Below are 22,714 nucleotides of genomic sequence, written 5' to 3' on the forward strand. Positions count from 1 at the left end.
TTACTATTAAGTGAAAGAGGCCAGTCTGTAAAGGCTACACACTATTTAGTTTCAACTGTATGGTGCTCTGGAAAGGCAAAACTAAAAAGACAGTAAAAGATCACTGTTTGGCAGGTTACATGAGGGAGAGAGGAATAAATAGGCAGAGCACAGAGGATTTTTAGAACAGTGAACTATTTTGCATGATACTGCAATGATAGATACATGTTGTTGTACATTTGTCAAAATACATACAATGTACAACACCAAGAGTGAAACAATGTAAAAGATGGACTTTGGGTGATAATGATATGTTAGTACAGGTACAGATATTGTAACAAACCTACCATTCTGGTGCAGTATGCTACTGGGGGAAGCTATGCATGTTTGGGGGCAGGTGATATATGGGAACTTGGTACCTTCTGCTCAATTCTGCTGTAAACCTAAAACTACTCTTTAAAAAATCACCTATGGCTGAAAATCCCATACAAAATGCCATACATAATAAAAAAGTTCACACAAATTATAGAAAGAATTTTAATGTAACAGAGTACAAAAAATTAATTGATTGGCTATGGATTCCACATTGCAACTAATCTTTAGGAAACTACCACTTACTGAGTTGTGTTGTAGTATAAGGAAAGAACAACCACAAATATCTGAAAAATCTTATAAAATACTCCTCCCTTCTCCAAGTACAAATCCTTGTGAGGTCTGATTTTCTTCCTTTACTTCAGCCAAAAGAACACTTTGCAACCAATTAAATGCAGATGTAAATATGAGAGTCCAGCTCTCTTTGAGACACACGTTAAATTTGGAAAAAATAAAAAGTAAAACAATGCCATTCTTTTCTTTCTTTTTGAAAAGTGTAGTTGTTTTTCTTAAAAATGTAAAATGTTATTGTCATTTAACAATAAACCAATCATAATTTTTTTAGATGTCTCCATTTTTAATGTGTTAAATATCACTTGATAGGAGCCACTCTTTGGGGTCCTCAATAACTATGAAGAGGATAAACTGTCTCAAGATCAAAATATTTGGGAACTCCTGAACTGCAGTAAAGTTATACCTTTTATATTAGTCAACTTTATATTTCATTCATTGGACTTTCATATGTGAAATTCCTGTTTCCTCATTCTCTTCAACAGCTTGGACACCTAGAAATTTAACAGTACGTATGACTTGAGTTTACCTAATTTAGTTATACTAACTAATGTTTTATACACTTGTTTCTCAACCTGCTTGGAGCAAGGTCTACAATTGTATGGATATTTATTCTGCTAACTTGTTTTACTAAGAAGATATGTGTTATTCTTCTTTAAATTATGAAATTCAAGGGTTAGTGCTTTGGAAAAGTAAATGTTATCTTTATTTCTCCAGGAGGACAATGTATCTTCCACTAAGCATATAGGGACTCTATGCATATTATGAAGATAAATAAGCATTAATGTAAATTCAATCGACTAGTTTATATTGTGGAACAAAATATATAAGGAGACAAAATTCTCCAGTTTATACAAAATGAACACAAAATCCAAACAAGTGACTAAAATGTCAGTCAACAGTCAATATTAATATGTAGGCTTTGGCCAAAAGTAAGAACTATTTTTAGACAACATACATCATATATTCTACAAAGTCATAACAAAAGATGTTGTACAATTTTTCCAGCCATCTTCATTTAATTTAATCACTTCATATTTAAAGAGAAAATAAATCTAATGTGAAAACTATTCACTTAAGATTTTCAATAATTCTCTAAACCTTGTTATTGTAGATGGAAAAAAATGGACATGAGGCCCAAGGGGAAAGTCTGAGTTCTCCTTCCTTCCTCAGAGATCCTAAATGGTTAAGGCTTTTTTTTATTTCCCCTTCCTTATTGTGGCACCACATGAGATGTGCCTATTAGGTCAGATGCCTAATGGAACCAACTTTCAGTTCAAAAGGCACTGAACTTTACCTAGTAATCAATCAAATCATTCCATGTGGCCATCTAAGGTTAGTGTATCCTTCTTATTTCATTCTTTTCTGATTTTATTTTAGCTCAAAGAAAAAACTGTTCTTCCAGTATATTAGTTTTCTTTTCACATCTGTGAACTTTCCTACCAACATATCTGACATAAATTATTAATATTCAATAAAGCATAGAGTGTGAGTGACAGAATGGACCTTAAATTTCTAAGCCAATACCAGTATTTTGCTGATAAGGGAACTGACTTATTTAGAACCACATAAATAATAAATAAGAATACAAGGATTAGAACCCAGGTTGAAATCTGTTTATCATTTTTTTATAGAGAGTAATTATTAGATTAGTTGTGGCAAATATTCCACTCATTGAAAAGCATTATCAGTAAAGGGAAATTTTAGTTTTAATTAACAAGTCATGGATGTAAACCAAGCTTATCAAACTGTAGGGAGTCACAGTGCCTGGCTTTTCTTCAAATGCAGATAGATAAGTCATATTGGTCACTGCAAACGATGAATTAAAATGGTGCTTGGCAATAGGGAGAATCATTTTAAGTAAGACTCCAAGCAGGAATAGCTATTTCAGACGAAAAGAGCTTTAAACTCAATAGGCCCACTGCTTAGCACCATATCAGGCATTAGAAGGTGAATTATTGGATCAAAGCAGTCTTTAGGAGAAGAGATGCAGAAAGAATGCATTGCATTGTGATATAGCACTGCATGGGGAGAACCACCATGCAAACATAGTAGAAGGTAGCAGAGCCTTCCTAGAAGGCAAGCCTGGTACTCAGTAACTGCATTTGAATCAAGTGCATAAGCAATAGTTAAAAGTTAAAAATAAGAGTTCCAAAGTAAGCAGTGGCATCTTTATGCATCCAGGCCTGGTGGGAAAACAGTAGTAATGGAGTCACAGAAGAGGATTCAAGATGGGCTATTCTATAGACCATTGTCTGAGGCATGTTGGTTAGGGGTTTCATCACCAAGCCCTTAATGAGGAGAAAACAGAACCATAATAAGAAACTACTGTGTTTTTCATATTCATTGTACATAAATATGATATCAAAGTATATAATTATTATTGTGAAAGTAGGTTTAGATATTAACTGATTCTTCTGTTATTTTTTATAATAAACTATTCTAGTCTTTGAGGTAGATGTATAGGCATTTGGATCAGCAGATTTGTTTGAATATTTGAATCAGGATTCTGGTACTGAGAATGGACAAGGACAGATAGGACCCATTCTGAATCATTGGCCCAAATTCTCTTTACATGGAGCCCTCCCTAGAGAACTGACCTGTTCCGTGTTACCTCTGTAAACTCTGCTGTAGTATTAATTATCTCAGTGTTCATTGTTTCGGTAATTTTGTGCTTCAGCAGAATATCAGGTATTGCAAGCATGTAGAAAACTGCTTCTCAGTTTGCAAAAAAACCCTCAATGGGATCTAAGCAGAAGCTGTCTGCAATAGTCCAGAAACAACTACCTTTTACATAACGAAGCATTATTTCCAAGATTTGATTTTGTCATTGCTTTTCGTTTTCTGTAAAGACTGCCTGATACAAAAGGTCAAGGTATCAGCAAAACATAGACAGATTTTTGCTGAATGACACAAACCTGTCAGAATGCTGAGCTTTGATGTTCCATTAAGTGATCGATGTAGATTACTGACTTCTGGCTAAATGCTACTCAACCAGATAAGGTCAATACCTGTTAGTTCATTGGTGGAATAATTAATCAATCAATACAGGATGCTTGAAGTCAGGGAGAATTATTGCCAGGCTTGTATCTCTGGCTTTGGTCACAGAAATTATTTAAAAAGATCCTTGCAGCATTAACCCCCTCTGTACAAGGTTTATTGTAATATTATGTATCCAGGAGAAGGGAAGAAAAAAATCCCAGTGAGCAGCACTTCTTGTAACCTTGAGCTCCCCAGAAGGAAAAGCCTCTAACAAGCTGAGTGCATCATCATTAGTTCTTCCTTTCACATCATCGCACTCTGCTTGTAAAATAATTACATGCAATTTTTCTATTTTACAGTTGGACCACATGACTCCCTGTTCTTTTGCAGGATGACTCACCCCTCCCCCAGACTGCCTGGTTGAAGGCTGGAAGTGCTCACCTTTAAACATCTCAGCCAGAGGCTTTTACAGTGGCTGGTTACAACATTTCCTAAGAGCTAAAAACTAATCCATCTGGCTCACAGAAAAATTCTCTTTCTTCAGTATTTCCTATTTCTAGTGCAACCAAAACTTTCCTTCCTAGAAATGCACTAGGCAAGGATTCTTTGTATTTTTCAAAGTTGTATATGTCAATTTCTTTGAACTTGGGGGTTTCGGATAGTCCATAATACCTCTTGGTAGAAGACAATTATTTACTTTTTCTAATTACTTGCTGGTTTTTATTCTGTGGGATCAGAGCACCTTTTCTGTATAATTATACAAACCACTATAAGTTTTTTGCAGAACTAGTGACAATGTTTTTATTCAACAATAGTTATTGCCTGTTTAATATGAGCCAGGCATAGTAATGATCTTTGCTATCAAGGAACTTAGACATTTAAACAACATTTTGGTGCTTTCTGATTTTCAATCACTTCTACATCTCCTACTCCATTCAATCCTTCCACACCCCTCTGGGGTAGGTAGTAGAAGGATTATTACTGCACTGTAGTAGTTAGGAGAAACTGAATCACATAAGGCTTATCTCATAAGCTTATTTGTTATAGGCCACTTATTTAGCAAATGCCTTGGAAACAGAATACAGAATTACAAGGTGTTCAGGAATTTAGAGTATAACTACTGACAGTTTTCACTCAGATAACATAAACAATACCCCAAAATAACATGAGGGTCTCTACCATCTTTAAGGTCTCTGTGTGTGAAGTTACTGTTTATTCATGTGAAAACGTAAGAAGCAGAGAAAAAAAGAAGAAATTAAGTTAAAATATTATTACACATGTGAATGGAAATTTAAAATGGAGTCACCAAAAGCCATTGAAGAAGCAAAGTTAACACATGTCCTCACCCAGATGAAACTTGAATTTCCAAGCTATGCTGACCACAGAAGACCACGATGCCACCACATCCTGGAAAATTTCTCTTTGCCCCAAAGTTACAGCTGACCTTGCTCAACAAGCAGCTAAACAGCTAATCATGTATTAGATGACCAGGAGTTTCACTGTCAGCACCAACAAGTATTCTTCACAAACAACTTATGTAAGCTTGTGGTTATGGCCTTTACAAGCCTTTCCTTTTCTTCTCCTTAACAGAACACTTCTGAAGTTCTCAGGAGGGATTCCCAAATTGCAATTCCTAAGATCGCAAATAAACTTTGTTTCTTTGCAGGCTTGGTGTTTTTATTTGTTGACATACACCCTAAACAAGCATACTCAGCTGAGCCCTGCATGGACAAGCTTTGAACACACGTGCCTGCATTCTCATGCACTTCCACACACCTCCAATCATCCACACCAATAGCAATCACGTGCAGACTCTAGTGGTTCCCCCTCAAGGAAGTGGCAAGGTCAGCTTCAGAGCTGAAGTAGGAGCAGGAATTGAGTGTCTCAGAGCTACCAGTCAGCTAGTGGAGAAGTGACCTTGGGACATGCCTGGCCCGTGGCTAGGGCACACGACACACACATGGGTGTACTAAGGAACAGGTGTGCATTCCTGTCTGAAGAGACCTGATGTGGGATTATAAAGCAGCAGGATCTCTTTCGCTGAATAGGAGTGCTCTGGGAGGTATGGAACTTCCATCTCATGCCTGTCTTTGGGCTTTTAAAAGAAGCTAATACATGACTAATATGTGAGTTGTAAACTCTGAGATGCAGTACTTCATTACAGTGCATGATCTGAACACCCATGTTTTAGGTTGGGTTTTCTTAGAAGCTGATCTTGAATCTTTGATACTCCTGTCATTCTTAGGTGGGGTCTATGGCCTGTCCCCTTGTTTTCTATGTCAACTGAATACTGAAAATGTAACTCTGTTCATTTCCGGGCCAAGATACTGATTGTCAGCTTGTACTAGCTGATTCTCGGAGCACTTCCTCTGGAAACCCTACAGTGTCACGTAATAAGCCTGAATATCCTGAAGCCACCACACTGAAAAGCCAAAAGCTGGTATTCTGGTGGACAGTCCCAGCTGAGTCTAGCCTTCCAGCCAAGCTTGCCAAACCATGGAGCATACAAGTGAAACTATTTCAGACCTATAGACCAGCCAGTCTACCAGCTGACTATACTATGGCCTGGCCTCAGTCAACACAGAAAGAAGAATCATCCAGTGGGGTCTTGTTTGAATTCTTAATCTATAAAATTGTTAGTAAAATATAATGGTTGTTATTGTAAGCCACTATGTTTTGGGGAGTAATTTGTTAAACAGTGATAGGTAACTCAAGCAGGTAGTGATCAAAGGAAGTGCTGGGAGGGGAGTGGAGAAATGGGATGGGAAAGGAAGGACGTCAATATGTAGAATCAATTAATGAACTAGTTTTGTGGGTAACTCGGCCTCAATCTCCTAAGGATCTCTAGAGGACAACTGGAATGCAGCTCAGGGTTAAGGGCTATTTCTGGGGCTAAGACTTGGCATTTCAACTTGCTCTGCTTATAGGCCTATGTGTTCTTGAGCTCCAGGAAAGCTTTCAGACAGAGTCCAGGTATGTGCTGTGAGAAGCTGAATATATTCATTTACAGTCAAGTGCCAAGAGGAAGGGTGGGACTAAGTCTGCTACAACATGTAGGGTGTTTGAAAGCAGTTTTAGGGAAAGTATCTTCTGTCGTTTTTTGTGCCTGATTTTTTTTGCCAGATAGGTAAATGAGTTGCAGACCGGTATGTTCTGCTTTTATTTCCCATTTCCAGAGACTTAGTAACTAAAGATCCAACACAAAGAGCATCTGCCCCTAGATGCCTTCTTTGACCTATTCCAAGCAAAATTAGTCCTTCTTGCATCTGTACACTCAATGACACACTAAAATTCAAAACACATTTTGTCATAGTTTAGTATCAGTTTCTTTATCCCCTGATTCACTTCACTCCATCTAAACTCCAGTAGGGAAACAGACTGATGGATCAAGTCTTGTGGATCTTTTTATTTACCATGTTGGGGCCTAAGTGGAAGCTTGAGGGGTGACATGCCAAAGATACTTGAGACTTGTTTATTATAATATTGAAACAAATGTTTCAGTTGCCTTATGTCTTTTCAAAAGTACTTATATCTTATTAAAAAGAAGACAGGAAATTTCCTACATATTCTAATTTAAACATGTTTCCAATCAAAATCAACTGCATTGAGTGGGCCATAATTATTTGACAGATATATTCTAGTGAACAGATGTACAGTTAGCAAAAACAGTAAAAACAAATATTCTCTAAGGTTCTTGGTGGTATGCCAGTTCTCAAGAGGTCTTTGGTGAAATAATAATGACCTGGACATTGCAGGGCCAAGGAAAATGTGGCCAAGGCCTTTGCTTAGAGAGCTTTTTTTTTTCACATATTTCTAAGTAATTTTAAATTATTACTCCAGGTAACATATGTAGCAAGAAAGTATTATCTTAAAGCATTAATGTACTCATCAAGAGTTTCCAAATTCCTACAAAAAACAAGAATTCTTATAATGTCAACATATTGTTAGTCATTTCTCACATTTTGATATATAAATAAGGCCATTTTGATTTGGTAATTTCTGCAACACAGATAATAAAGTCAGAAAAGCCAAGGATTTTGCCTTAGCTCTTCACTAATTTGTGGTTAGGATACCACAAGTGTCTTGGCTGCAAAGTTAGTGCCTGTGAGTCTTCAGTAGCCTCAGTTAAATAGTATTAAACTTTCCAACATGGGACTATCTGAAGGCAGATTCAGGTTTTTTTTTTTTGCCCATAATTACTATATCTACTTTCAAAATGGTATATAAAGAAAATAAAAATAACTCTTCCTCCTCTGTCCTCTCACCTAATAGATCAAGAGGTAAAGTCCCAACAGATAGCTTTGCACACCATGCCCTGGAGATCCTTTCCACCACTTTCATCTCCTCCCTCTTTCTCCATGTTTCTTACAACAGTCATTTCTCATTCCCAAACCACTGCTCATGCTGCCTCCTCGCCTAGATTTCTTTCTCCCAGTTCAGCTGCTGATTCTCATTCACTTGCAAAGATGCACTTCAGGCACCATCTTGTGCAAAAAGCCTGATAGAATGAGATGATACACCTCAATGCTTTCGTAATATCCTATTTGTAATATTCTGTGTGTGACTTTGCACTTACCATATTTCTAACAGCTTTTTTTTAGTGGTATAATCTACATTCTGAAAAATTCACCCATTTTAACTATACAATTCAATGACTTTTAGTCGATTGCAGAGTTGTGCAATTATCACCACAGTGGATCTCCGAATATTTCCATAACCTCCAAATTTTCTTTGTCTCATTTTCTATCAATTTCTGGTCCCACCCCAGGCCTAGATTGATTTCTTTCTGTCTCTATAGATTTGACATTTTTCCCCTGAATTGTATTTACATAAAAATCATACAAATGAAGCCTTTGGCATCTGTCTTCTTTCACTTGCATTTTTTTGATGTTCATTCATGCTGTAGCACATATCAATACTCCATTCCTTTTTATTGTTGTATAGTATCCTATTATATGAATATAGTACATTATATTTATCAATGAATATAGTACATTACATTTATCAATTCATTAGATGATGGACATTTGTTTCCACCTTGGGGCTATTGTAAATAATGCTGCTATGAACATTTACATATAGTTTTTGGGTCAATATGTTTTCTCTCTTGGCTGATGCACAGGAGTGGAATTGTTGGGTTGTATGGTAAGTCTTTGTTTAAATTTGTAAGAAACTGTCAAACTGTTTTGTAAAGTGGCTGTATCACTTTACATTCCTACAAGCCATGCATGAAGGTTCTAGTTTCTTTGCATCCTCATTATTTGTTTATCTGTCTTTTAATTATAACCATCTTAGTGGGTGTGAAATGGTATCTCATTGTGGTTTAAATATACATTTCTCTAAGCATTATTTTGATGTTTGTATTAGGCATTCTTTGTAAAGGATCTGTTTATATATTTTGCTCATTTTTTAATTGAGTTGTTTGTCTTCTTAGTACAGAGTTGCTAGGATTATATATATTATAAACACAATTATTCATCAGATATATGACTTGAAATCTTTTCTTTCAGTCTGTGGATTTTCTTCGTTGTTTCATGCTATCTTCTGAAGTACTAGAAAGTTTAATCACATTGTTTTAAAGAATTGTTTTGTAAGTCAATCTTTCCTACTAAGATCCTTGAGGGCAGACACTGGGCACATTTATTGATATGTCTATCTATTTACACAGTGTTCATTATGAATTACTGAGAAATAGCTTGGGCTAAGTGCCATTCTAAATTCTTTGAATGTATTAATTCTTTTAATTCTTACAGGAGCTCTATTATATAGGTTATTGTTAAAACTGAAATTCAGCAAAGTAAGTTACTCCCCAGGTCATATGGAAGAAATGGCAGTACTGGGATTCTGATGCTGGAGCGAAGGGCCTTAAGCCCCATAATGCTCTGCCCTTAATTAGTTTATGTCCCTGGAGATCATTAGAATCAGAGCATGCAAATATGTACTTTCCCACTTATTTACTAATGAATTAAAAAAAAATCATATAGTTATCAGATTCATGAAAAAAATACAATTTAGGCTTATGGAAATTAGATCTAGAAGTTGAATTGCCACTAAATTCAATGAGCTGAGCAATCACAGGGACCTGTTTGGTCACCAGGATTTGAACTTTCAGATGATTTTTCCCTTGATGGAAATAACAATGTACAATGTTAGTACAAAGTCCTCCTTTTGGAGAGCAGCATTGTGGATAAATGAAACTGGCTAAATGGCACTCAGATTCCACATGAAATGACTGGACATGTTCCATAGTATGATTATGAGAAATAAGTAATAGAAGTTATTTAAAGTGCATCATGCTTTATAATATCAGCTGTAAAATATGATTAATAGTACCATATTCTCAGGGGAAGGATTAAATGAGATGATTTATGTAAAGGGTTTTACCTAGTGTCTGGGAAAATGTTAAATGGTTGAAAAAGTACTTTTTATGGGACACCTATCACTTTTCAGTCCAGCTTTCAACTTCTGTGATTTGATAAACATAGCTGTGATATGCGCTTATTCAAATTATTTACTTTTAGTAAAGATCCTCTCAAAGCTTGCACAGGCAGTCCTGGCAAGTAGCCATCTTTAAATGGATAAGTGTTTGAGAAAAGTTTATGAAATTAAAACTTTGACACACAAAAAACTATGTTCCTATTCCATGGAATTGACACTGTTACCTAAATGAAATACTAATATTCAGCATAACTCTTTTTTTTAAAATACAGCCTTTGAAAAGTATATTAGAATAAAGGCCATGTTGGCTAAAGTTAGACAAAAGAAAGGTTTTTTAAAAATTTCTACATTTTAGTAGCTAACAAAGCAGGATAGATAATTGATTTATTTTTTGTGTCAAGGACTTACTTTTCAAGAGATGAACCCTCACAAATGTTCATTCTATATATGCATATATATAATCTTATTTTAGTTTGTCTAGCTTTATTGCAGTATGATTGACAAACAAAAAGCATTTATATTTAGGTTATACAAAGTGATTTTTTTAAGACATACAATGTGATGAGTTAATATACATTGTGAAATGATTACCACAATCAAGCTAATTAGCACATCCATCACCTCACATAGTTACCTTTTACTTGTGTGTGTGGTAAAAGCACTTATGATCTACTTTCTTAGCAAATTCACATATACAATACATTATTGTTAACTATAATCACTATTCTGTATATAAGATCCCCAGAATTTATTCATCTTATAACTGAAAGATAGAGCTTCTTTTAATGACACGATTATTTCTTATATGCTTTGTTTGTTTTGTTTGGCAAGCAATTCTGTGACTGCACATCATACAGATTTCACAGACTATCAGGCCAGGGCTTATACTTTCACATGACTTTATTTATGCAGGTTACACCAATTATTGGAGAAAGTTGAGTTGTCTCATGTGACATTATAGTTCCTCTTTGTTTTAAGATAAGCTGTAACTAATTCTAGAAATACCTGTTTTCTTTTTTAACTTTGATATTTACCAGAGAACTATAGATTTAATCAGGAAAGAAGACATCATTAATACCTATTGATTATACTTACTAAATGAAAGCCGAAACTGAGCTCTATGTAATAACTTGTAATTGAAATAATAAAACTCCATGAAATAAAATGTAAATATTTAGGTAGGTATATTTTATCCAATCAACTCATAAAGTTACTCATATATTTTAATGAGAATTCAGAATTGGTAACTTTTTTAGATTTAAAAAAACATTTTAGAATATAAAAACTTTCACAGTGTCTCAGGACATGTGCTTTGTTATTTTCATATTCAGACCTTCATCATTCACCAGTTTTCTTAAGCAGTGTTAAGACATTTTAGAAATACAATTATAGTCTATTTTTTTTACTTAAAACAAAAAGAAACAGCAAATAAGGCCATCATTATGAAGGGTGAGGAAAAGACTATTTCTAAATATTGAAACCCATATATGATAACTCTGGTAAGGCTAAGAACCGTCGCTGTAAAGTTACCGCACTGGGAATTATATTCTCAGTAATCTGAGACCCAGAAATTCATGTGAGTACAGCTCACTACAGTACAAGTGCCATTATAATATTATAGAGGAAAATCAACTATCTTTTTGCTGCCTGAGGCTGTCATAAGTATTTAAACCTTTGAACAGAGTGACAGTTTTAAACCCCTTAAGGAAACTAGAATTGAAAGTAAAATAGCCGATGGCCAGGGATCACCTCTCCACCCCTGCCTGGCCTTTGACTCTCACCTACCTATTATGCTAACCCCTTGAGCATTATTGGAAAGAAGCTGAGCATATACCACACACTGTGATGAAGTGGCAGGCATTTGGCCTGTGTAGAAAGTTGCAGGCTTATGTTCTGCTTCCACTCTGTCACTGACACCAACAGACAAGCTCTTAGTCCAAACTTGGAATTTGCCCAGATAAAATACCTGTAATGCTATTCAGTATGACAAATATTACCCTTATTCAGCATTTTCTACTTTATGAAAGAAATATGTCATCTCTTATAAGAAATGTTTAAAAAATTAAAAATCCTGATCATTTGCTTCTTAAATGTTGGCATAAAAATAGCATTAGTTCTTTGATCAGCACATTGTAGAGAATTAAAATGCATATTTTAAAGTTTATAAAATCTTATTTTGAATCAGTTATGTTTTAGAATTTGTATAGATTCAATTTAGTAATATTTTAACATTAGTATAGCTCTGCAGAATAAATTTCACTAAATAGCTTTGATGACTTTACCCAGCCCTGAGTGGAATTTATTCATTTAAAAATTAGTTATGCAGCTCATTTTGCACAATTGGCTATTATAGCAGAAGAGGCTAGATTGTGCTGCAGTCTTAGACAAGCCCTCAAATCTAAATTGCTTAACAAGCCAGAAAGTGATCTATCATTCATTCAAGGTCTCCTATCAGACCAGGTGACTGTTGGGAGCAACGCTTTACTCGTGCTGAGGGTTCCTCTCTCCTTATAAACATAAATGCTCCCAACCTGACATTTAAACGGTCTGCATACACAAGAACTGACAACCAGCGTACCCCAGGCAGGCAGAAAGCCAAGTCCAAGTTCACAGGGACTATGAACAAGAAGGCAATAGCTGTCCCTGTGAGAGTAACGATTGATAACCAATGGGCACTCCAGAACCAAATTCACAAGAGTCTGGATTCGGAACAGAAGGGACAACATGAAATTTTACTTTGTGAGTCCCTTAACGGCTGCCACCCATTGTGGACCCTCAATATAACCATCCTGGAACCTTTTCAGGACCCCAGAATCTTTCTGGGAATTGTAACAAACCTTAGAACCTTTCTGGGGAGCCAGAACTATCACCTTTCTAGGAATGTTAATAAAACCAGAAGCATTTTGGGACCAAAGAACATATATATATATATATACTTACTATATTTTTAAATAAAATTTGTTTGGGTTGGAGATCTGCACACAAGCAGAGCTCAAATCCGACGTGACTTACCGTTTGTTTACAGGCGGTCCTCGGGAAGAACGAGAGGAAGAGTGAACACCAAGGGTTCAGCAGGAATCTTACTGTCCCTGTCTCCTGTCAGTAGTAAGCTTCAGATCCCACTCCTAATCACCAAACACTGTTAAAAAATGATTGAAGAAGACAGTTCAGCCTTATTTAATACTTCATGAAGTGGGCAGTCTCCAGTGGAGAACTGCAAAATGTGGCAAAAGGCAGAAATCTTTTATGAGAATTCTTAACAAGGAAGAGAACAAGAAAGAGAAAAATGAAAACTACCTGATTGGCTGGAGCGACATAGACAGCCTTGTCTGTGGTGAAAAAGCCAAGTTTCTTGTTGTTTGGGGTTGGCTGACTAGACAGACTGCGTCTCTGGTCTAGCAGAGCATTGACGCGGAGGAGAAAGGTATCTGGTCCAGTTGGCTGACCCGGCACCGCAGGCAGGAGCGGCCCCATAGTGAGCCTAGAAATTTACTTCAACAGACCGCTGCCAAATACTGAGTGCGCCCCGAATTTCTGTCAGGGCAGAGCCGGCCGCCTTCTGCGCGTGCGTCCTGACGGCCGAAGGCTGGCCTGCGCCGGAAGAGCCTGCCGTGCGCTCCAGGCAGGTGGGAAGCCACGCTCAGCTCTCAAGACACAGAAAGGAGAGGAGCAATAAAGCAATAGTTGTCCCTGGGAGACGGAAGAATGGACAACCCGAAAGGAACAACGTGAAATTTTACCTTCCTCTCTCCACCAGACCGAGACCCGAGAGCTGAGTGGGGTAAGAACTCTCACCCTTTGCTGGCTTCTGTCAGATTTCCCGCGATCGCATCCGAATGCCCCTGAGTGAGGTTTACAGTAGAAAGTGTAGCCCTGGTGTCAACTAGAATTTGGCAGGGTTTTCCATTAATTTAATTTTGGTTTTCCCTGAGTTTTGAAGGGAATAACTTGTAGCAGTTTACTCGAGAATTTCTCAGTCTCATCAGCCCTGGGAGGGGCCCCAGATGGGCATTTTGAAGGTAGATGAGGGAGCATTCCTGTTGATGTAGGAGGGTTTGTAGAGAACCTTTGAGGACAGTCGTTTTCAAGGTGTTCTGGTTGATTGTAAATGAGACATCACATCAATTTCTGGGCCTGGGTTTTGATGATGGACCTTGAGGAGGATGGGAGGGCAGGATGGGGATGCCCAGGTGGTGTTCAGGTTTCTGGTGTTGGGGCTGTTGCAGTTGTAAGGCCACTAACTTGGTGGCCTTTTGGGATTAGCAGGAGTCATGTCATCCTTACAGTCTTTTGTTCTAGGTACTTCCTGTGTCTTCAATATTTCATTAGCCTTCGGCAATGAACCTTTTAACGAAACTATTTGGAATCTTGAAGCCTTTTGGATGCCTCTGCATACCCATTAAAATAGTAATCCCATTTTGTTTGTTTGATTGGGAACCCTTGCTTTTAGCCTAGCAGACATTAGATAAAACAGAATGGATTTGGAGCTCTCCTAAAAACCTCCTACCTAGAGTGCTGTCACTCTTTGACCAGTCTGGTAGCAGCCTGGAAAGCCTCATTTTCTGGGGTTGCCATTATTTGACTGGACTCAGAGTTCCCCTATAAGAAACCTTATATCCAGGGAATTTGGTGAAAATTATCAGTGGCAATTGCATAATGTTTCTGCTGCTCAGGGAATTGATACCAGTTGAGGCAAACAGCAGACTGGCCCTAAAACCTAAAAGGATAGTCTGGGGAATAAGTGTACAGGGAGCTTTGAAAAGCACTGACATGCTGTTGGGGACCTAGAAGGCCATGCATATGTCCAGAGCTGTGCACATGCTCAGACAAAACTAGATAAAGCCCTAATCTCTCAGGACTTCTATTGAATTGTACTGGAGCTTCTAACCAGAGCAGTTAGTGAAGAAAATGAAATAAAAAGCATTTAGATTGGAAAATAAGAAGTAAAGCTATTTCTATTTGCAGACAACATGATGTAGTTTTGGAAATAACCTTCTGACCCAAGCCAGAGCCCATTGTTGTCATCAAAATATTGTCTTCAGTTCTACTGCCATCCCTGTATCACTAGTTTGGAATTCCTCTGATCTACCTGCTGTAGATCCTGAACATTCAAACTTTGAGTAGGTGTTGTGGGGGAGTAGGAAAGAGGGAAGTATGGAAAATCTCAGCATCATAGAGTTGAAATACTGAGATTTTACCTGATCTTCGAATAGATGCATAACCAATGCTCATTTTTCAGCCTCACCTTCCATCACACTTTGCTGAAAATTCCTGAATCCCTGAGGGAGTTCTGAGGTACAAAAGGGTTGCTTCTGGGCTTCCCATATTGCTTGCTTAGGTAACAGATCTTTTAAATCTGTCACAACCCATTTATAGACTTCTCCAACTTCTAAAATACTTTTTGTTGATTTTTTTTATTGTCTATTGACAGTTTATATAAAAAATTAAAAAATCCCATCATATCTTTTTAGTAGCATTTAACAAGAATTTAGTTTACTTTCTGAGAGGTTTTCCAATAGTGCCCCACCTACAATTCACTTTAAAAAGTATAGCAATCCCTTTTTTGATATCTAGGAACTCTTCCTTTTTCTGATTGTTTCCTTTCACATAGCAGCCTGTTGTTCTTTTTGGATACACTGTCCTTTCATGTCTTCTTGAGGATATCAGTCAAAATATTTTTTAAGTTATTGTTGCCTTCTTGCATTAAATCTATTTTCTCTGGTGTGAGGGGTTATGTTTGCTTATTTCTTTCATTTATTAAGTTGTCCTCAGGGATGGTTTGTAAATTTACTGTCCTTTTTCTTTTTCTTTTTGTTCTTTAAATTTATTTCATTTTTTTCCTTCTTGTTTTAATTTAAAATAAAATAATATAGGAAGGATTTGTTAATTAGCCTAAGTAGTAATTGGGAGATCTGTTTACCTAAAATACCATTCTCCTAAGAAGGAGGTGGACTCTATGAACTGTATGGTTATTGTTGATAATAAAGCAAATGAAAGCTAATTCAAAACAAGGGCTTCCCTCTGGGGTTAGAGTACCTGAAAAACTCCCACTCCCAGTTTGGTCTGTCTTTCCATTTATTCTTCTGGGTACACTGTAGAAGTCTAAAAGTTACTTAGGTTTCACTCTTCCTCTCTCCTCAGCCACATACCCACAATGACATCTCTGTTTCCTGTTTCCCAGTAGGAATAAATACTGCAGTCAGTTTTTCTGTTAGCAGAAGAGGAAGAGTAACTGAACTAGCCCTTCTCTAAACACTTCTCTAACTACCATCATTGATGTCCAGCAACCAGTTTTTTGCACCATAGTCACCAATTTAAGATGTGGATATTTTCTACGTCAGTTCCGGATAGAACCTACTTATGGAGAAGCATGAGCCCTAATGCTATTTCTTTCATCCTATGTTACTTCTAAATATATGGGGAATACATTTCCACTATTCAGAAATATGTAAAAATTTCTGGCCTGCTGATTTTTTAAAAAAATTTAAATGTCATTTTGATAAGATGCTGGAAGGGAAGTGAGGAAATTAATCATCTCAAACTTCCATCATAAACAAGAAATTCTCACCTCCTTTCTTTAGTTTGCAAATACTGCTCATCCTTGAGACTACAGCTCAAATGGCATCTCCTTTGAGAAGTGTTCCTTGAATTCTCCAAGCTGAAACAGTGGTTCTATTGCCTGTCAGTTACTGGTTGCTGCACAGTTTGGCTTACATTCTGTTAATCACTTGCCACTTGGCCTAGTAATTTTCTCTACTTATCTTTCTTGCTTACTCAAGAGTTTTTGAAAGTAGAGACTATGCTGTTTTCATTTCATTTCATTTCTAAATATTCAATGCCTAATAGCACAGCTAGTGTAGTTTATGGAATGAGCCCATGGCAAAAGAATATCCAAAATCCCAGGTCTTAAACTTTGCCTTATATAGACAATGACTATATAAATCATTTCTTTGTTCTCTAGGAATTCTGTGTACCTTTTGAATGCTTATTCAGCATATGAGTGTCTGGAAAGCTATTTAATAATTCTAGCAGAGTGGTGTACTTTTACCTTTAAATTATATCTACAGTGTGGAAAGTTAAATCTCTAATTGGACAGTGTAAATGTGATATCATTACTGTTTCATAACAACCAATTGGCTTTTCTAAAGGACATTTCAGCAAAGTTATAGTAGACCATTAAAAGACAGGATTTTTACAATGTAGAAAATCACTCTGAGAAACTTTTCATGTACATCTTCTGTAGGCTTTGGATATAATTTATACTTGTTTACTAATATTATAGAAGTGGAATTCAAATTATAATGATGATTAAATTTGCAATAAATTAGATACAGTTCCATTCCTATGTTCAAAAATGTTAAGGACAATTCTAAATGTTATTGTTGCATAGCAACACACCCTGTTATCTATAAACAGTGTGATTTATCCAGCTAAAGAGGCTTCTTGTAAATAATTAACATGGAAAAGTTTTCATTTTCTGACTACTCATAAAAAGTTTATAACCTTGCTCCAATTTTTAATTATATGGTATATTAAATCACTTTCCCCAATCCCTCATTTGATAGTATATTTAAAGTGGAATCACTTTAGGTAAATGAATCATGTAATTTATGGTTGTGTTAGTGATGGAAATTAAAACTTTTATTTACAAAAGTTGAATACATTCTGTGAGTAGTGTAGGTATTACAGACAACTTCAGCTTTCAAATTTAGGCATACATCTGAACTTTCCTCTCCAATGCTCTTAATAGACCTTCTGAGGCTTTTGAAATCATACAGGATTTGATATGCATTTGAGTGGCCCTGCAATGCCCAAGTTGTAGATAACTGAAATGTGTCTATTGGATGGTTGATGATACACTGATCATCTCACTAACTCCTAGAAACTGTCTTGCATGAGGGGTTTGTTGAAAATCAGGGCCTGAGCATGTGATCTGAAAGGACAGTTTAAAAGTATGCTCCGAGCCCAAACTAGAATCTAGTAACTTATGTGATCTATGTTGGAAGACTGTTTAATACTATAAGACAGCACCTGGCAATTGGATAATGTTTATTGTATATTTTCTCATAGAGATTTTCTTTTTGTTTTTTTGCATTGCCATGTCTTTCCTGATTTATCATCGTATCTACAAATAATTTGAAATCTCTGATTTGGTGCTTTCGTAATCTCACATGTGTTTGCTAAACTATTTGCGTATTTGAGAACAAACTGTAACTATTAAGGTTCATCACCTTTCATACTCAGTAACCATCTCCTTCATTTCTAAGCAAAGCAAGGAGATTGTAGGACTGGATAAAATGTGTTCTCTTACTCACCAAGTAACTGCTGTTTCATCCACATTTTTCTAAATTATCTCAATTTTAAGAAGTTAGTAGATCTGAATGTCCAATGGCTATTAATTACAAGACAGAATGAAGTCAGAGGAAATACTTTATCTTCTACATTTGCAGATGTATAATTTGGCATATTTGTAATGATCATTTGGCTTCTTGTTTTTGAGTAATATTGAAGGAGGTCTACAGGGTAAAATCTGTTGGGCAATGTTATTTGAAAATGAATGAAAGTTCTCTCTGCCTCTTGAGTTGCTTAAAATTCAAAATCATGCATTTATACTTTTTATTTAATCCATTACCTATCAAAATGTTACTCAGCTTTATAGTCTCATCTCAGATATCATCTCTGTCACCTTCATGTGAATATCCATACTATAAATGAATCTTGACTTTAGAACTATACTCAAAATTCATTCCAGATGTATATATATGAAAAAATTAAACACAAGATTTTAGGAGTAAAATGAAATATCTTCATGACCTTGAGGACAGACAAATTTTATTTAAAAGGAGTTAAAGAATGCTAACTATTAAGGAAGTTTAGTGAAAAATGGGCTATTATAAAACTAAGAATTTCTTAATTAATAATTTATTATCATAAGACACCATTAAGAGTGAAAAAGGAAGCAACCAAGTTGAAGGGTATATCTGGAATATATACTTGAGGAAGACTCTTATTTTTAAAATATAAAGAACTCTGAAAAATCAATAGATATAAGGCCAGAAAATAAAGTAGAAAAAAAACATGAGCAAAGGCCTTGAACAAGTTCTTACAAAAGAAGCTAACCAAATGATCCATAAACATATTAAAAAGTGCCCAACATCATTAATTACCTGGAAAATACAAAACAAAACCTCAATAAGATGCCACTATATACCAGAATGCCTAAAATAGAAATAATAATAACAAGTGTTACTGAAAATCTGAAGTTAGTCAAAGTCCCTTAAACTACTGGTAGGACTGTAAATTGACACAATCACTTATTAAAAGTGTTTTGCAATATTTACTGAAGGTAGGTATGTATGGATGTATAGACTATATGATCTATCAAATCTACTCTTAGGTGTATATCCAAAAAATATACATTAGATGTTCATCAGAAGATGCAAACGAGAACGTTCATAGCTTTACAATTCATAATGACCCCAGACGTGAAACAACCCAAATTTCTGTTTCTTGTATAAGTAACCTATAGTGTATGCATTTAATGAAATACTTTACAACAGTAGTGACTGAATTACAGCTACAGACAAGAATGTGATGAATCTTGAGAGCAAATTGTTAAAAAATTCAGACAGATTCACTGTATGATTTTGTTATATAAAGTTTAAAATGACATAAAACCAATCTAGGGTGTGAAAACTCAGAATAATGTTCAGCTTTGAAGCTACAGGAAACATGAGAGGTGCATCTGGTGCTAATAATGATCCATGTGCCATGTTGAGTATGCTCACTTTGTAAAAATTCATTGAGCTAAACATGAGTGTTGCATATGTAGTTTGTACTTAATTTCAAAAAATTGCTTGAAAAATATCTGCTACTACACATCACATCTTTGTCTCCGGACGAGGCTCCATTATTTGTCCTTATATGTTCAGGATCTGGTACAGTGTTTGGTACATAGAAAGTCTCAGTAAATATTTGTTTGATTTAAAGTAAAAGGATTTATTTTAAATAAAACTCAGTATCATTACATAAATTCAGTCAGTTAAAAGAGAGTAATTCTTCAACCTGTGATGCATAAATGGGTCAGACCACTCATAACTTTATGGCATTGGAAATTGTTATAAATTCCCCATTTGCAGCAATTCTGAATCAAATGAGTCTTTAAATAGTCTTCAGGTAGATGAATAGATCCAAATCTAGCACTAATCTAATAAGTAAGTTTAAGGAACACACAGCTTACACTAAGTGAAAAGTGACTCAGTGATTACTATTTGATGATTAGGAGAATTTTCCCTCAGAATCAAATAATAATTTTGTCCAGACATACTATACCATAAGGAAGCAACTTATGCTGTAAAGAAATCAAAGACCACATGATTGTTCCAGGAAACATTTATTAGCAATTTTGTAAAGTGCATTTCACATTAAGGAGCTAAAAATTATTAGTTATTGGTATTTTTCATACCAATTGTTAATAGTAGGTTATTGGTCACCATTAATTGTGTTTCTTTTTTTAAGTAAAATCAATCAGTGATTAATTAGTAATAAGTAATAGAGACTAATTGATTATTATTTTGGTGAATATAATTTTTCCTCAGACAAAAATAAAACTTTACTGACGATATGCCAGATGGAAGAAAATGTATATATTTCAAATTTTGAAAATTATATGAATTTCTAGTACAAATTTATCAGCAATGACATTAAATGCATTTCACATTAAGGAGTTAATATTATTTATATTTTTCACATGTCAATTATTTTCTAGTAGTAGGTGTCACTTGGCTAGTTATAAAGGAAAGCTACTTATAAGTAGGTGCTCTCAATAAGTATCTTAGAGCAGACTGAAACCAAGTCAACCTTGAACATAAGGTAGCACTGACCCCTTTGAAACTGGGTTTTTGATTAGGGTGATGTTAACTCCAGTTGTGGGAACCCATTTAAGCTACCAGAACATGAGGGAATAAATCAGGGCCAACAAAACTCTATAATCTTACTCCTAATAGTTTGGCTATGATTAGAGGTGTGGAACAGGGAGGCATTTTCTATCTCTAAGGTTTTGGGGCTGGTGGACCCTTGTTCCCAATTTCAAGCTCTAATTTCAAGAATTCTGTGAACAAAGCCGTGCTCACTAGACACAAGTCTCCATCATTATGGCAATAGGCACTTCCCACTTAAGACTTCTCTTTGATACCAAGAAACCACCTCCCTTTAGATGGAAGACACATTAGAAAATAGTATTGTCTGATACTTAGTCATCTGTAACCCAGGTAATGAAATGGAGTGCTGAGAATATCAGAGCTTAGATATATAGTATAAAGCCAAGAAACTCAGCTCTGGGTAAGATGGGTGCATTGACTACTTTTAAATATTAAAATTGATCATCCATTGAACTCTTTGGAAACAAAACTGTGGGCCAGACTTCTAAAGGGAGATTAGGAAGACAAAGTCTTAAATCTTAGCCTTTCCACTTACTGTCTGTGTAGTCTTGAGCAACTTGCTTTCTCAATCATTAATTTCCTTTCTAAGAATTAATTTCCTCTTCTTTTAAATGGAATTAATGAGTTATGCCATTTACTCATGTGTTCATTTTTACAATGAACGTAAGTTTATTGAAGACCTACTGTATGCCTGGTGTTCTCCTAAGTAGTGGTTGTTATTAGGATTAATCAAGATAGTATTTAGTATAATGTATGGAATATGCTAATTGTTCAACAAGTAGTAGCGGCTGGTATTGTTGATTTTATTTTTGTTTCTATTATTTCCAAGGGCTGAACTATGAGAAACCAATTGAAGCTTCTTTGTCTTGGAAAAACCTTTGATCTGAGAAATTTAGTTCACTCAAACCTGGCCTGGGCAACACTTTGCTGACTTTATCTCTAGATAAACCTGTCAATATATAATGGTAGCCTTCCTTATCAGAGAGGCAGATTTCGTCTTATACCTGGGCCTACCCATGCCCTGTCACTGTTGCTTTGCCTGTGACAGAGTTTATGTCCATAGGTTGCCCAGGTTCCTATCATAGACTTGAGCTTGCATTCTAGTTTTGGAGAGTAATGTTCTTATTAAGAATAATACCCAATTCTGTCAACTAATTGCTGAGGAGTTGGCTTACAAAAACCTTGCTCTTTGCCCAGAGTATCTCCATTAACAATTACTTATGCTACTTTACCTCAACTCAGCACCACTGTTATGTAACTGCAAGGATTAAATTTTGTTTCAGATAATAGAATATTTTAATAACAATAGTTTAAACAATAATGACATTTAATTATTGTAAGTAACAAGAGGTCTGGCTGCACAAGATGGTTGCGACTCAGTGCCGTTACAATGATCCAGGTTCTTTGTTTCCACTCTGTCCTACTCAGTGGGCGAACATCACCGTGATTCGCTCATGGTTGCAGTAGTAGCCAGAGAGCTAAGCCTCATGCCTTCCTACAGCAGCATTCTAGGTAGAAAATAAAAGAGTCTAGGTAAAAATGGAAAAGGAAATGTATTCTTCATTACATCTTTTATCCTGTACACCCAGCCAACTTTCTCTTTAGTTTATTTGACTGTAATTGGGTTACATAAATATCCCTGAACAAATCTCTGGACAAAAGGAATAGGACTACTAAATATGATTTATCCCTGGGACTGATTATATCATCAC

General features: G+C 35.8%; 1 long non-coding RNA gene across 1 annotated transcript in view; it reads left to right on the forward strand.

Moving 5' to 3' along the window:
• Positions 1 to 22,714, forward strand: part of LOC108400789 (uncharacterized) — a 292,621-nt gene that overhangs the window by 167,662 nt on the left and 102,245 nt on the right. Inside the window, exon 5 of the long non-coding RNA XR_012131211.1 lies at positions 13,088 to 13,843. This is a non-coding gene — a long non-coding RNA (uncharacterized lncRNA). The remainder of the gene's footprint in view (positions 1 to 13,087; positions 13,844 to 22,714) is intronic.

The sequence above is a fragment of the Manis javanica genome, chromosome 1, assembly GCF_040802235.1.
Source record: "Manis javanica isolate MJ-LG chromosome 1, MJ_LKY, whole genome shotgun sequence".
Classification (NCBI taxonomy): domain Eukaryota; kingdom Metazoa; phylum Chordata; class Mammalia; order Pholidota; family Manidae; genus Manis; species Manis javanica.